At 35.0% G+C, this 18,311-nt stretch overlaps 1 non-coding gene across 1 annotated transcript; it reads left to right on the forward strand.

Annotated features, from left to right (window-relative positions):
* The first annotated feature begins 9,291 nt into the window (after positions 1-9,291).
* LOC114619924 lies at positions 9,292-9,424 on the forward strand. Its single transcript, XR_003711247.1, has one exon. It is a non-coding gene; the product is annotated as a small nucleolar RNA SNORA17 (small nucleolar RNA).
* Positions 9,425-18,311: the final 8,887 nt, after the last annotated feature.

Raw genomic sequence — 18,311 nt, forward strand, 5'->3', positions numbered from 1 at the left:
CAGATCCTACTATAAAAGCATATACTCAACATAACTAGAACATCTGGATGAAATGGATAATTCTCTAAACAGATACCAGTTACCAAAGTTAAAAGAGGAACAGATAAACCATCTACACAGTCCCATAACCCCTAATGAAATAGAAGCAGTCAGTAAAAGTCTTACAACAACAGCAACAACAACAACAACAACAACAGCAAAACAAATAGGACCAGATGCTTTTGGTGCCGAATTCAGAGAAGACTTAAATACCAATACTCTTCAAATTATCCACAAAATAGAAACAGAAGGAACACTACTCAATTCATTCTATGAAGTCATAGTTACACTAATACATAAATCCACCAAAGAAAGAGAACTTCAGACCAATCTTGCTTATGTGTATTGACACAAAAATACTCAATAAAATTTTCACAAATAGAATCCAAGAACACATCAAAATGATCATTCAATATGATCAAGTATGCTTTATTCCAGTGATGCAGGGATGTTTCAATATATGGAAATGCATCAATGTAATCCACTATATAAACAAACTCAAAGAAAAAAACCACATGATCACCTCATTAGATGCTGAAAAAGCACTTGACAAAATTCAACGCTCCTTCATGGTAAAAGTCTGGGAAAGATCGGGAATTCAAGGCCCATACCCAAACATAATAAAAGCACTTCACATCAAACCAATAGCCAACATTAAACTAAATGGAGAAGAATTTGAAGCAATCCCACTAAAATTAGGTACTAGACAAGGCTTCCCTACTCTCCCTGTACTTATTCAATATAGTATTCAAAGGTCTAGCCAGAGCAATTAATAAAAAAGGAAGTCAAAGGAATACAAGTTGGAAAGGAAGAAGTCAAAATATCACTATTTTCAGATGATAAGATAGTATACTTAAGTGACCTCAAAAATTCCACCAGAGAACTACAGCTGATAAAGAACTTCAGCTAAGTGTTTAAATATAAAATTAATTCAAACAAATCAGTAATCTTGCTCTACTCAAAGGATAAACCAGTTGAGAAAGACATTATGGAAATGACACCCTTCAAAATAGTCACAAATAATATAAAATACTTTGCTATAACTCTAACCAAGCAAGTTAAAAATCTATATGACAAGAACTTCAAATCTTCAAGAAAGAAATGGAAGGAGACCTCAGAAGATGGAAAGATGTCCCAGGCTCCTGGATTGGCAGGATTAATATAGAAAAAAATGGCCATCTTGCTGAAAGCAATCTACAGATTCAATCCAATCCCCAACAAAATTCCAATTCAATTTTTCACAGAGTTAGAAAGAACTATTGTCAGATTCATATGGATTAACCAAAAACCAGAATAGTCAAAACTATTTTCAATATTAAAAGAACTTCTTGGGGGAGGGGGAGGGGAAGGGGGAGGGGGAGGGAAAAGTGGGGATAGTATCAGGTATGGGAGGAGACATAGGTGATGTACAGAAGTTCAGGAAATTGAACAGAGGAGTGTAGCAATGGGGGATGGGAAACTGGGTATAGCTACCAGAAAGTACCAGAAGCCAGGAAAGTAAAAGGCTCCCAGGACCCAATGGGGATGACATTGGGTTGAAATATACAACAAAGGGGTTGGAGAACCTCTAGAGAGCATATGGGGATGCTAGTGACAAACTCATTTGAGGGATGAGGTCACTCACTCATCTCTATAATTTTAACCCAGAGATGCTCTTGTCTAATAGGAAAATGAAGAGAAGTGTGGAGCAAAGAAATGCCATCTTGACACTGTCCCACATGGGCATCTATCACATATGCAGAAACCAAACACAGACACTATTGCTAATGCCAAGAAATGCTTGCTGACAGGAGCCTGATATAGCTGTCTCTTGAGAGGCTCTGCCAGAGCCTGACCAATACAAATGCTGATGCATGCAGCCATCCATCTAACTGATCACAGGGACCCCAATGAAAGTGTTAGGAGAAGGACTGAAGGAGCTGAAGGGATTTGCAATGTAAGATGAACAACAATATCAAGCAACCAGATCCCCATTGCTCCTAAGGACTAAACTACAAAAGAAGGAGTACACATGCAGGAACTGATGGGTCCAGTTGCATATGTAGCAAAGGCTGGCCTTATCTAGCATCAATGGGAGTGGAGTCCCTTGTTTCTGTGAAGGCTCAATGCTACAGTGTAGGGGAATGCTAGGGTGGTGAGGCATAAGTGGGTGGGTTGGGGGGGACATCTTCATAGAAGCAGGGGGAGGGGAATGGAATCAGGGGTTTGCAGTGGGAAAACTGGGAAAGAGGATAACATTTGAAATGTAAATAAATAAATAAAATATCCAATTAAAAATGATTTACATATGCAAGATACAAATTTACTCAGATGTCAAGAAATATCAAATTTGCAGTTGAATAAATATGTAAAATTCCACACAGTATCCCAAAAAATAAAGAGCAACAAGAGGTCAATGACTACTGAGAGTAGTAAATCAGTTTTCTCTAGAAAAAAAACTCATGTATGTTTGTTCAAACACAGTGGGTAGTCCTAGGCACTTCCACATGTAAGTAAAGCTAAATTGATTCAGTATGTTACATATATCTACATTTATTCTTGAAACAACAATAACATATAATGAATCTGGAAAGAGGGCAATTGGAGGAGGAATGGGCTGGAAGGAATGAGTAGATGCAGTATTCCCTCAGTATTAAATAATAAGTAACATATTTATTGAAATTTTATAAGGGTATAAATCTGGAGAGAAATGGTAATTACATCACATCACAAATATATCAAATATTAACAATACACTTCATATATACAAGTTATAAAATTATTCCAATTTTGTTTGTTTGTTTGTTGAAAATTCACTTGTTTTTTTGAGTATTAAAACTGAGACTAAAAGTAAGGGATTCATAAAAATAAATTGTATAATAAAATAAATAATAAAATAATTTAATGGTATTTATGTTATAGGATTTTATTTTCTCATTATTTAGAAGTAAAATACTGATAGAATTTGAAAAATAGTCAATGAAAAATAGCTTCAATTATAGTTCCTGAGATCTATTTGTAATCTTTCTATATCTACAACCAAATTTTCAAAATATATTCCTCCCTTGGATACCAAAAAGAAAATGCTTTTATTTCTATTATCAGTGATTGAAACTAATTGATGTTAAGCCTGTTCTACTGTTTCCTGACTTTAGCATGCCTCGTAGACAACTAGTGTAAGTTAACTGTTTCTTGGTGCTTCCTACAATATCTTCATGCACGAATTAAGATTTTCTTTCATGAAAAGATAAAACTATAGAGTTATGAATCTATGCAAAGTAAGCATGAAGCTAGTTTTCAATCTTATCTGACTGTAGCGACTGAAAAAAGGCAGGTGTCTTATTTGATTCTAAAGACACAAGGAGCCAGGTGCCTTCTGTCTTAACTTTGTGAATACTGATGCTTTTTATTGTCAATGATACGACAAACGTGAAATGTACTCAGCATTTGTGACAGATACTGACTGAAATTGGCATTTTCTTGTGGAAAATACTGTGTGAAAAAGTGTCTTTTCAATGAGATGCTGGGGTACTGCATTGGGGGTGGGGATAATGACAAACTGACCTTGGTTTTTTTTCTTTTCTCATAGATTTTCTAACACTTAAAAATCTTTTCTTCAAGATTGTTTTAGCAGAATCTAGCATTTGTGACTCAACACATGTCATGGCAAGGTCACACATGAAGGATTCTTGAAGAAGTACTAGTGAACAGGGGAATACAGATTTTAATATCAACAGGTTCAAGCTGCTGACAGAGTGGGCATACTTGCTAAGACAAGTGATCCCACAGGAAAAGTGCATTTCTGAAATTGATAGCTGATCTGACTGTTGGGTGTACTGGGAAAAGAGACGGAGGGAGTGTGTTAAGGCTGAATAAGTCTACAGTTGTCTGATTAAGCTGTGGGATTCTACTAGATTTTCTTTTAAAATACTTCAAAACTAAAATAAAATAACTTCATAAAAATTGGCTGTCTTTTATTTATAAACATATTTTTATGTTTGGAAGAATATTTTAATATATTTTTTGTGATTTTTCTTCTTTGAACAGAACCAACAGAACATCTAGGATTGTTCTTATAAAACAAAGTAACTTCAGTGCCAAGTCCAATAATACTGTCAATGTTTCCATTAAAGAAAATGACAGAGACAAATATATATTAATTATTGTTCTATCTGACATGATTAGTTCCTTAGTACAAATGATATCATGTCTCATAATAGATTTTTCAGAGTGCCTGAGGATGTTTTTAATAGGAAGAAAGAATCTACTCAAGGCTGTAAAAATGAAAGATTCTCTGACACTGGGAATTAGTACTAATACTAGGTTTTAGGTGAGGGTATTGATTCACTTGCAAGAGGAAGGAAGACACTTTAAGCATTTGTGCTGGGATATTTAACAAGTTCTCTTTGAGTTATTATTGTTGCTTAACTGCTAAATAATAAATTTCTTTTCTTCAAAATTTGCAAAACGTCAAAAATGAATAAAAACGCAATAACTGATAGATAGTACACTGTACATACATACATACACACACACACACTACCTAAACATCTTATCTTGTATCCTTTGTTGACATGTATGTATGCATGTCTATGCACATGCACACATTCACACAGACATAGTCTATACATATATTTCAATGTATGGTAAATATTATTTAAAATGAATAATATATCACTTAAGCTATAGTATATAATGTCATCATATAAGTTCTAGGTCCAACTTCTTTAGAATGTTATTTTAAATTTAATACCTGCATATCAAAAGAGAACTACAAGTCACAGAATCTTTGAGTGTTGCATAGAAGGCAACAATAAAAAGGTTGATTATTGTGAATCTCCATGATATGAAGTGGCTGCCTAGACCATTCTTTTATGCTGCTTATAGTCATAAGATTGGAAGACTCTTAATTGTATGCTTTACTAACCCTAGCTATAAGTTGTATATTGACAAGACCATCCATTTTATCTAATTCCCTCAAGTAAGTAATGTCCAAAATGATCTTTTTCTTCTCAACATTATTTGTTTGAATAGTGTAGTTTTCCTATGCCAACTTCAGTTGTTTTGGTTACTCTATATTGAATTTAAAAGTGTAAAACTTGTGTGCACAGCAGTCATGGGAGCCATGTAGTCACATGTGTGGTCAGTGGTGTCCTCTTGATTCTATGAAATATATCTGCAGATAATTATTGGAAAGATGGTTTCATCCATTTCCATATTTTCTCACATCTCCTTTGAGCAACTGAATCTCAACCATAATAAGCGTTTGCTTCTGTGATTATCAACTACTCAACTGAAAATGGTGCTATTTAAAACTGCATTATACATTGCTAAGGAAGTTCTTTCTAAACTTACCACTAAACTTACAAGGTGTCCTCAAGTATTATACAAAGTTTTCTTTTAAATTATTGTAAACTATTGGCCAAAAGGATTAAAAATAAAATTGTTTTACATTTGCAATGCTTTCCTCTTCAGATTTTTACTTAATTCTCATTTAATTTTTGTATTGCTGTAATTTCCTTGTACATTTAATGTTTCCAATGATAATATATTAGTTGAGGGGAAAAGAGTTATAATAACTTTGACATGTTTTATTCACTACATGTCTGCCTTCTTCCCAATTACGTGATTGAACTAATGAGACAGTGTAAAGAAGTAATCTTTGGGAGCTGTTTAAGTTTCCTTGAGGTCTTAAACAGACATGCACATGACAAGGTTAGTGTAGGTCTAGCGGCCAAACAGCCATCTCTGAAGTAGGAGTTATGTCCTCTCTGGCAGTGCAGTTGTCATGACACCCTAGTCTTGGACTCCAAAAATCCAAAACTGACAGAAGTATTTCTTTATCATTAATTTACTCAGTATTTTCCTAAACCAGGTCAAACTTAGGCAGTGAAATGTAAAACCAGACATATGCATTTCAATATATTAGATACAATTTCGTATAATGTTTATGAATGGAATTAAGGAAAACCAATTTATACAAAGAAAAACTAGTCCTAAGGAGATTTCTTATTGAATAAAGTATTTGCTGAATAGGCTTGATGGTTTGTATTCTTATCCCTAGAACCTATGTTAGTTTCTAGTGAGCATGATTACCTACCTGCAATTTCAGCACTTCGAAAGTGACAGGAAATTCCTTGGTTGTATCAAACACATCTGGGGTTAATGAAAGCCTACAATAAGTAACAAGATGTACAGTAATTAAGAAAAAGCATCTACATGCAGAGGTGCACCCAAACAAATTTGAATATGTATGTACCTATGCATGTACACCAAACAATACACCCAGAAGAGAGAGAGAGAGAGAGAGACAGAGAGAGACAGAGAGAGAGAGAGAGAGAGAGAGAGAGAGAGAGAGAGACAGACAGACACAGAGAGAGACAGAGAGAGAGAGAGACAGAGAGAGACACAGAGAGAGAGAGAGAGACAGAGAGAGAGGAGAGTAGAAATATGTGGTTTTTCAGAAAATTCCAAAGCTTACCTGCCACTATCTTGCCTAGTCTGATTGCAACCTGTGGTTAAAAATGTACAGGGACAACATTATTGTACTTGTCCTGTTGTATTCAGTATGATTTATTTTTATCAGCCATTATGTTCAGTTGCTGGAAGTGAAGCAGACCCTTTATTCTATAGCGATAGTAATGCTTGTAACAAGAACTCTTTGGTACAAAATGTCACATTTTCAGGTCAAGATAAATTTTTTCAAACCTTAATCTTTATAAACACTTCCAACATGGAAATCACATATGTATGTCTATATTCCATGATACTCTGTATTCACTGCTGTTTTGATGAGCAGCCTGGAAGACATCCATCAGCCTCTCAAACTTCTGTCAAGTCTTTGCTCTACCTGGTTTATCCAGCATGCCCTTCAAGTAGCTAGTTGCTACTCCATCTTTACATCTTCTTTAATAAATGATGGAATTAGAAGTAGAAAGAAGCCAAAGGAACTTCTTCATCCTCAAGTTTGCTGCTTATGACTTCACATAATGAAACTAAGGTACTTTGACTCACAGTGGCAGTGTGAACTTCATCACAACCCCAAAAGTCTATTTGTTATTATGCTCACCTTTTTATCATAACATCAAGCCTCTGTTTGACTGTGATGATCACCTTTCCATCTATCAAAGCACCTGCCTTCTTCTTTTCATACAGTTGGTTTGGAAAATGTTGCTGTGTGGTGTAAGTTCTGTGAGTTTTAATGGTTGTGCCAGTATCCCCAACAGAAAACTAGGCACAGAAAAATACAAAGTGGTATTCGCTTTTACTGAATTTCTGGGTACCACAGCCATTCTGCTTGTCTTGGTTCAGGGACCACAGAGAGAATAAAATAGACAGTTTGTCTTTGCTGAATTACAAGTAGATTCATTAGAGGTATGTCCTCTCTAGGTGGAATTTGGCTCTTTTCTTTTCTTCAATGTCCCATAGATAATCTTATTTTGCTAAGCTTAAGCACTACATAAGTGCTCCAAGTTGAATGTAAGCTTTATTTAGGTTATCTATTTACATATACTGTAGTACTATAGACTTTATCTGTTCTTTCAAATTTATGCTTGGATATCATTAAGTGACCATGGGAATCATGGTAAGTTGTTATTTACTCAAATATAGAAATAATCCTGCTTTGATCTTTCCATTTCATGTTATTCCTTGCTATTATCAAAATTCAGTAATTAAAATGCAATCTTTAAGTTCTGAAATTGTACATAACCAAAGAATGTGTATGTGTGTGTGAAGGGGGAGGATATTCACAATGAAATATATTATTTGGGTATTTAAAATATCCTAATAAAAATAACTATAATGTGATTGCTTGAAAAATTATAGGAAGAATTTAAAGAAATAATCTCATGCTCATTTACAACATACTTAACCTTCTTAAGAAAAGGACAAATGCCACAAAACTAGGATGCTTGTGTAACAACTGTCATAGAAGAAATATATACAAGAACAGAAGATGCTGTCAAACTCTTATCTAAGAAAACTACCCCATTTACATCTGTCAACTCTTTGAAAGACTGTATACTTTACCTAAAAAATGGTCCAACACATGTGCCTTATAATTTTGTGAGACTGATTATACAAGAGTACAGTGGTACATGGTAGAGTGGACAGTCTGCATATCAATCATTAATATTTCCTTCTAAGTCAACAATGGTCTTATATGCATTTGACACCATGTCAGACATACAATTCTTTGATGAGTATTTATAGTGTGTGTGGGATTATCAGAAAAGTATTGATTCCTAACCCAATAATGACAAGAAAAGTAGCAAATCAGGTAAAGCAATATGCACAGATAAGTTCAGAAACTTCATAAAGAGGAGGGACCAGAGCAAACATTTCTTGATACACACTCATTCAAACATACACACATACACACACGCACAGAGAGAGAGAGAGACAGACAGAGAGAGAGAGAGACAGAGAGAGAGAGAGAGAGAGAGAGAGAGAGGGGGGGGGGGGGGGAGGGAGGGAGGGAGGGAGATAGAGATCAACAGAGAGACAGAGAGAGAGGAGAATAGAGTAAAAGAAGACTCACATGCATCTTCTAAACTACAAAACCTGAAAGACAGCATGAATATATAAATAATGAGCTCTGCCAAACTTGTGAATAACAAATAAATTGATTTTCCTTAAGTTATACTGTCTTTCTGCTTCTGAATTACCAACTAGACATAATACCAAGTCAATACAGAAAACAGCCAAGTATGACACAACTGTTCAGCCGAAATACACTATGACTATTGTGATTTTTCAATCTCTTAGCATACTCATATTATTTCCATAATTTTCTAAATTTTGGTGAAAATTTTCAATTTTCACTCAGCCTAAAACCTTTGCCAACTTCAGAAAGAAGGAAGAAAGTATGATTAAAGATATTAAACATAGGCTATTTAAATAAATCATTAAATTTTCATCCATATTGTCAAGATTTCATAATAGTTATAAACAAATTTAATATACTTCTTAATACAGCTTCACAGACAATTGTTGAATTGTTACATAATCTAACATAATAACATCATAACTGGAAATCTAAACTTTTTTTGTTTTTACTGGTAAGATGTATTATTTATTTTGAGGGGAAAACAGGAAGTAAAACACTTTATATTACCTAAATTTAAAAAGTACAAAATACAGATTTAATTAAAAGAAATTAAAACTAATCTAAAATACATGAGTTTATTGATGTTACATGATAGTTTAAACATAAAGAACATCTCTGGGAAACTCTAAATTGTTATTTTAATTTAGCAAGTATTTTATTATCCAACCCTTAGAGGTATTGCAGCTTTGGTGGCTGTATCACATGTGTTGACAGTAGGTGGCAGTGTGGAAAGAGGCTATGTCAAAGCTCAGCGTTCTTACCTGTGGACATCTGTATAATTACTAGCATAACATTCCCTGTAAAAAAGTGACCCTAGGACCACTACCAGTGGGCCTGGACCAGGAGCTAGCCTGAGACTAAAAGAATCCTGTTGGTAGGCTATAAGCAGGAGTGCACCCAGGACATCCCAGTGGTATTTCTGAAAAAGAGAAAGAAAGAAGGAGAGAGAGACAGACAGAGAGCGAGAGAGAGACAGAGAAACAGAGAGAGAGAGAGACAGAGAGAGAGACACACAGAGAGACAGAGAGAGACAGAGACAGAGAGACAGACAGAGAGAGACAGAGTCAGAGAGAAACAGAGACAGAGAGAGACAGAGAGTGTGTGTGTCCAGAGGTATGGGGATTTATGTATGGGTCTTCAATTTGATTTTATTAATCAATATGTCTGTTTTTATGCTGATGCCTTGTGGGTTTTATTATTTAAAGCTCAATAGTACAAGTAGAACTTGTGAATGGTAAGAACTTAAGTAATTGTTTTATTGTTAAAGATTATTTTAGTTGTTGTACTTGGTTTTCTATATGAAGTGGAGAATTGTTCCTTTATTGTCTCTGTAGAATTATATTGGAATTTTGATATAGATTTCATTGAACCTATAGATTGCTAATAATAGGATGGGCATTTATTCTGTGTTAATCTTACTGATACATGAGCATGGATGATTTTGGCCTATAAAGTTTACTTCATCCCACAACTCAGCCCTGGGAAGAACCAATACTTCAGAACCCCTACCAAACCCAGAGACAGCTTGAGCCCAAGGAGAGACATCCCACCATGATCACAGCTTCACAGGAGAGACAGGATCCAATCACAAAAAGCAAGGCCAGTTAATACCTGAGATAACCAGATGACAAGAGGCAAGTACAAGAACACAAGCAAAAGAAATAAATACTACCTGGCACATTCAGAACCCAATTCTACCACCACAGAAGGCACTGGATACCCTAACACTCCTGGAAAGCAAGACTCTGACCTAAAATCCCATTTCATGAAGATGATAAAGGGTGTTAAGGAAAACATAAATAACTTCCTTAATGAAACACAGGAGAATACAACAAACAGATGGAAGCACTTAAAGAGGACACACATTAGTTCCTTAAAGAAATACAGCAAAGTACAATAAAAAAAAAGCGAAGGAATTGAAGAAAACCATCCAGGTTCTAAAAGGAGAAGGTGAAAGAATAAAGAAATCATAAAGAAGTGCAACCCTGGAGATGGGAAACCTAAGAAAGAGATAAGTAGTTATAGATGCAAGCATCACCAACAGAGTACAAGAGATAGAAGAGAGAATCTCAGGCATAAACAATGTTGACATTACAGTCAAAGAAAATAGAAAGTACAAAATGCTCCTAACCCAAAACATGCAGGAAATTTGGGACACAATCCTAAAAGTAATAGGAATAGAAGAGAGAAAAGATTTACTATGCAAAGGGCCAGGAACCATCTCCAACAAAATCATAGAAGAAAGCTTCTCTAACCTAAAGTACAAGAAGCCTAAGAACACCAAGTAGATTCGAACAAAAAAGAATTCTTCCCTTCACATAATAATCAAAACAGTAAACGCACAGAAAAAAAAAAAGAAAGAATTTTAAAAGTGGTAAAGGAAAAATGCCAAGTAACATATAAAAGCAGATCTATTAGAGTTCCACCAGAATTCTCATCAGAGAGTCTAAAATTCAGAAGATTTGCCACAGATGTTGTGCAGACCCTAAGAAAACAAAAAATGCCAGCCCAGACTGCTATACTCTCAGTCTCATAGATGGGGAAACCAAGAGATTTCATGACAAAACCAAATTTAAATAATATCTTTCTACTCACCAAGCCCTAGAAAGGATAATAGAAGGAAAATTCCAACAAAAAGAGGAAAATTACATATAAGAAAAATCAAAAAATCAATCATTGTGATGACCCATTCTGCTGCTCCAGTCCGCAGGTCAGGGTCTACCAAGAGAGAGAGTTGGGATGGAGGAGCAAGAGATGCAAAAAATGGAGACAAGACAGAGTCTGATCAAGTCTTGTTTATTGAAAGGAAATCCTGGGTGCTTATACCCTTTACCATGTGCGTTGCCCTCGTGAACAAGCACAGCTGAAGGTACTACGTCATGCACCTAGCTAGCAGTGTGAAGACCATGTGCACCTAGCTGCTGGCCGCACTAAACAGCAAAACAAGATGTTTATCAGAGTGTGCTCAGCTGTTGTGAGCTGTTGAAAACAAGTCTCTTGTCAGGGTATATGGCTCTAGATGGCTCTAAAGATGATAGCTGCTTTCTGCTAAGAGTTGGCTCCCAACAAATCATCTCATAACTAATTGAAAAGAAGAGAACCACATAAACTTAAAACCACTCCTATCAGTAAAAATAACAGGAACCACTAGTCATTTGTCTTTAATATTTCTGAATATCAGTGGACACAATTCCACAATAAAAACATATAAGTGAACAGACTGGATACATAAGCAGGTCCCAGCACATTTGCATAGAAAAAACAGGCATAACTTACAAAGACAGACACTACCTTAGACTAATAGGCTAGAAAAATATTTTCCAAGGTGATGGTGCAAAGAAACAAGCAAAAGTAACCATTTTAATATCCAATAAAATAGACTTTGAATCAAAAGTTATTAAAAGAGATGTGGAAGTTTACTTCATTCTCATCAAAGGACAAATCTAACAAGATGAACTCTCAATTCTGAACAACTATGCTTCAAATGGAAGGGCATCCAGATTTGTAAACGAAATGTTACTAAATCTCAAAACATACATTTTTCCTCACACAGTAATATTGGGAGACTTTACCACCCCACTCTCACCAATGAACAGATCATGGGCACAAAAATTAAGCAGACACAGTGAAACTAACAGTAATTATGAACCAACTGGATTTAACATATATCTAAAGAACATTTCACCCTAATGAAACAATCTAACTTCTTTTTAATACCTCATTGTATGTTCTCCTAAACTGACCATATTCTCACATAGAAAAGAAGCCTCAACAGATGCAAGAATATTGAAATTATCCAAAGCATTCTATTAGATCACCACAGACAAAGACTGATCTTCAGTAACAACAAAAGCAACAGAAATCCCACATGAAAACTGAGTAACCATTTACTCAGTGATAATTTGGTTAGGAAAAATTAAAGAAAGAAATTAAAGACTCTTTAGAATTTAACCAAAATGAAGGCACAGCATATCCAAACGTATGGGACACAATGAAAGCATTACTGACAGGAAAAGTCATAGCACAGACTACTTTCATTAAAAAATTGGAGAGGATTTACGTTAGCAACTTACAGTACATCTGAACGCTCTAGAACAAAAAGAAGCAAACATACCTAAGAAGAGTAGAAAGCAGGAAATAATCATTTTCAGAACTGAAACCAGCCATTAGAAACAAAGAGAACTGTACAAATAATCAACAAAACTATGCACTGTTTTTTTGAGAAAGATCAATGAGAAAGATAAACCCTGAGCCAAATTAATTAAATGGCATAGAAGCAGTATTCAAATTAACAAAATCAGAAATGAAAAGGGAAACATGACAACAGAAACTGAGGATATTAAAAAAATCATCAGATCCTACTACAAAAGCCTATACTCAACAATGTAGAAGAAATGGATCCTTTTCTAGACAGATACCAGGTACCAAAGTTAAATCAGGACAAGATAGACTGTCTAAGCATTCCCATAACCATTAAGGAAATAGAAGCAGTCATTAAAAGTTTCCCAACCAAAAAAAAAGAAAAATAGCATAGGACCAGATGGTTTTAATTCAGAATTCAATTGGACCTTCAAAAAAGACCTAATAGCAATACTCTGAAAAATATTCCACAAAATAGAAAGAGAAGAAACACTATGTAATTCATTCTTTGAAGCCACGGTTACATGTAACCTAAGACACACGAAGACCAAACAAATAAAGAGAACTTCAGATCAATTTCATTTATGAAAATGATGCAAATTTACTCAATATTATTCTCATAAACTGAATCCAAGAATACTTCAAAATGTTCATTCACCATGATCAAGTAAGCTTCATCACAAGGATGTAGGGATGGAAATATTAGGAAATCCACCAACTTAATCTACTATAGAAACAAACTCAGAGGAAAAGAAGTCACATGATCATCTTATTAGATGCTGAAAAAGCTTTAGAAAAAAATACAAAACCCCTTTATGTTAAAAGTCAGGGAGAAACCAGGAATTCAAGGCATATACACAAACATAATAAAAGCATTATACAGCAAATCAAATGCAAACATCAAATTAAATGGAAAGAAATTTGAAGCAATCCCACTTAAATCAGGGATAAGGTTGCCCATTCTCTCACTATTTACTCAATATCATACTCAGTGTTCTAGCTAGAGCAATTAGATAATAAAAAGAGTTCAAAAGGATACAAATCTGAAAGGAAGAAGTCAAAGTATCACTATTTGCAGATGATATGATACTATACGTATACAACATCAAAAAATTCCACCAGAGAATTCCTATACCTGATAAACAACTTCTGTAAAGTGGCTGGATGTAAAATTAACTCAAACAAATCAGTAGCATTCCTCTATACAAACAATAAATGGGCAGAGAAAGAAATTAAGGAAACAATGCTCTTAAAAATAGTTACAAATCGTATAAAATATCTTGGCATAACTCTAAACAAGCAATTGAAAGATCTATGTGACAACATCTTCAAGTCTCTGAAAAAAAAAATTGAAGAAAACCTCAGAAGATGGAAAGATCTCCCATGCTCATGGAACAGCATTTTTTACATGGTAAAAATGGCCATTTTTACCAAAAGCAATCTACAGATGCAATTCAATCCCCATCAAAATTTAAACTCAATTTGTCACAAAGGTAAAAAGAGTGATTCTCAACTTCATATGGAATAACAAAATACCCAGAATAGTGAAAACAGTTCTGAACAATAAAACAATTTCATCCATGACCTCAGGGTATACTACACAGCAATAGTGATAAAACAAAACAAAACAAACAAACAAAACAAGCAAGCAAACAAACAAACAAACAAACAAAACCTCATAGTATTGGTACAGGGACAGACAGGTAGATCAATGGAGTAGAATTGAAGACAAGGAAATAACTCACAAACTTATGGTCAGTTGATCTTTGACAAAGAAGCCAAAACCATACAGTAGAAAAAAGACAGCATTTTCAATAAATGGTGTGGTTCTAACTGGCCATCAGCATGTAGAAGATTGCAAATTGATCAATTTTTATCTCTTTGTACAAAGTTCAAGTCCAAATGAATCCAAATCGAGGAACTTCAAATAAAGTTAGATCTCCTGAATATAGTAAAAAGAAAGCAGTAAATATCCTTGAGTACGTCTGCATGGAAGAAATTTTTCTGAACCGAACAAATTATCAATGTCTCAGGATCTAAGGCCACCAATTGACAAATGGAACCTTATGAAACTGAAAAGCTTCTGTAAGGCAAAGGACACTGGCAATAGGACAAAATGGCAACCTACCAGACTGGGAGAAAATCTTTACCAACCCTACATCTGATAGGAGGTAAATATCCAAAATATCCAGAAAACTCAAGAAAGTAGACTCCAGAGAATCAAGTAACCCTATTAAAAAGTGGAATACAGAGCTATGTAGAGAGTTCTCAACCAAGTAATCTTGAATGGCTGAGAAACACTTAAGGAAATGTTCAACATTCTTAGTCATCGTGGAAATGCATATCACAATGATCCTGAGATTCTACCTTACACCTATCAGGATGGCCAAGAACAAAAACTCAGGAGACAGCAGATCCTGGCAAGGATGTAAAGAAAGAATACTCCTCTAATGCTGGTGGGATTTCAGGATGGTACAACCATGTAAGAAATTAATGTAGAGGCTCCTCAGAAAATTGGAAATATTTCTACCTGAAGACCAATCTCTATCTTCCTGGGCATACACCCAAAAGATGCTCTACCATGTCACAAGGACACGTGCTGCACTATGATCATAGCACCCTTATTTTTAATAGCCAGAAGCTGGAAACAAACTAGATGTCCCGCAACAGAAGAATGGGTACAGAAAATGTGGTGCATTTACACAATGGAGGAGTAGTCAGCTATTAAAAATGAAAACTTCAGTAACTTTGTAGGCAAATGGATGAAACTAGAAAATATCATCCTATGTGAGGTAACCCAGATGCAAAATGACATACATGGTATGTACTCACTGATAAGTTGATATTAGCCAAAAAGCTCAGAATATTCATGATTCTCAAAGACCATATGAATCTAAACAAGAAAGAAGGCCAATGTATGGATTTTTCAAACACACTTAGAAGGGGGAACAAAATAATTATGAGAGACAGAGGTAGGGAGGGATCTGTGGGGTGGGGGAGAAGGGAGGGGGAGGCAAAATGGGGAGGGGGGAAGGACCAGGTATGGAATGAGAAAGATGCCTAGAGGCTTAGAAGAATGAATGAATAGAAATAAGTAGCAGTGGGGGTTGCAAAACTTGGGGAACCACTAGATAGTATCAGAAGCCAGGATGAAAGATGCTCCCAGGACCTAACTAAGATATCATTAACGGAAATACTGAACAGCAGGCGATAGAACCTAAAGAGATCACCTCTAGGAGATAGACATGGCCCCTTGCGGAAGGATTGGGTCACTCACCCATCTCAAAACTTTTACCCAAGATTTGTCCCTGCCTAAAGGAAATGTGGAGAAGAGGATGTAGGAAATGCCACCCAGAAACTGTACCACTGTGCCATTCATTCCATCTGCAGACACCAAACCCTGACACTATTGTTGATGACAAGATGTGGGTGCAGATAGGAGCCTCGTATGGCTGTCCTCTGAGATGCTCTACCAGTACCTGACTAATACATATGCAGATATTCATATCAACCCATTGGACTGAGCCTGAAAACCCCAAATGGAAGAGTTAGGGGAAGGACTGAAGGAGCTGAACGGGATTGAAACCCCATAGGAAGAACAGCAGTACCAATTAACCGGACCCCTCAAAGCTCCCAGGGACTAAACATAGGTGTACATGGGTGGGTCCATGGCTCTTGCTACATATTTAGCAGAGGACCGCCTCATCTGTCTTCTGTGGGAAGGGAGGTTCTGGGTCCTGTGGAGGATTGATGCCCCAGGAAAAGGGGATATTAAAGGGGTGAGGTGGGAGTTGGACGATGGGTGGGTAGATGAACATCTTCTTAGAGACAAAGTGGAGGGGGATGTGGTGGGTGGTTCCTGGAGGGGAAACAGGGAAAGGAGATAACATTTGAAATGTAAACAATAAAATGATTAAGAAATAAAAAAATACTTCATTGAAAATTAAAATATTATACAAATAGATTTTTAATTTTAAATGTGTAATGTTTTTGTAAATACAAAACTATTAATAGTAGTTCTTAAGTAGCTGAAAATTTAAAAGATTACACTGACTTTTATAATTTGCTATATGTAATTTAACATGACAAAATCTGTAAACAAGATCTTCTAAATGACATGACTGTGTTATTTACATGGAATAGAAATATGTGACTCAGAAGAAATAAGATCATAGTTCGGTAGTGTGTACTATACATTTACAAATTCATCATGACAAACATATCATAATGCTAAATCCCTTTCCAAATGCAAATACTTAAAAGCAACAAGAAATTATAGTTATTGAAAGAATGCCAAAATACCATTGTGATATTGATACAGTTAATTTTATGAAGACCGCACATTATTTATTAGAATTTTAGTATGCAGCTAAAGGAGTTCTTATATAGTAGAACTATGTGTCCTTTGAACTCTCCAAGCATTGACATTTAATGTGTCATCTAGTCAAGTTCAGATATGTGACACTGAATTTATTTGTTCATGAAAACACGTTAGCTCCATAATATTTAAATTCTAAGGGCCATAGTTTAATGAGCTAACTTATTAATGCAGTTATAATAGACAAATCAAACATTAAACATACATTAAAAAAACCCTCTTTATATTTAATATAAATAGAAAAACAACTTAATGGTAGAACTATACTGTTTTAATTTGACACCAAATCCTACCCCTACCTATATTCTGGACTATCACAAAGACTCATTTCTTATCTTGATTAAAATATATTTTTATTTTAACAGTTCTCTATTGATTCATCTTTTTAATATATAGAAAAGAATATATTCAAAACATTTTTCCCTTATTTCAGTTTTAACAGCAGCTACTCAATCTCTTGCCAGGTATTTTCAAAGTAATGTTAAAGTATCTTATATAGAATACCATTAATTATTAATGAAACTAATGTATTCTAAATATCAGAATCAATTGAAATGTAATGATCTCAAAGACCAATGAACCACAAAAGTGTGTAAAACTGACTTGAGGAATCCTGCCCATGGCAGCCCCTTCCTGGAGCTAATGCTAACTCTAGGAAACAATTAACATTAAAATGTCGGGGAAAATGGTAAAGAGGCAATACATCATCGCTCTAGGAAAGAAACACACTTTAAAGGTGCTTGGTAGGATGCATACACTAGCTGGAGAGATTTCAAAATAACCATGGGTTTCATAAACAGAATTTTTCACATGCACAAAGAAGATTCCAAATTGAGTTTAAAATGCACAACAGATTGTGCTGTTCTTTACAAAGAAGTAATGAGAAACAACTTTAAGTCTGCTAGAAAATAGTTCTGATCTTAAGACATTATGCTTAAGGATATGACCATGAGTAACACACCAGACTAAATTATATTTCAGCAATCATGTAAGGCTTCATTTAAATTAGTAGGGCAAGAAAGATTCTGAATTTTTTTTGTATTGTATAAAATACTGCTTCATTTTAGAAACCTAAACATAAAAAATGTTATTGAGCTTCCATATCTTATAAAATATGGAAGAGGGAGTTTTAGCTCAACTGTTAGAGAAATATATGGCTTCTGT

Source organism: Grammomys surdaster, unplaced genomic scaffold (assembly GCF_004785775.1).
Source record: "Grammomys surdaster isolate TR1022 unplaced genomic scaffold, NIH_TR_1.0 165, whole genome shotgun sequence".
NCBI classification, from domain to species: Eukaryota; Metazoa; Chordata; class Mammalia; order Rodentia; family Muridae; genus Grammomys; species Grammomys surdaster.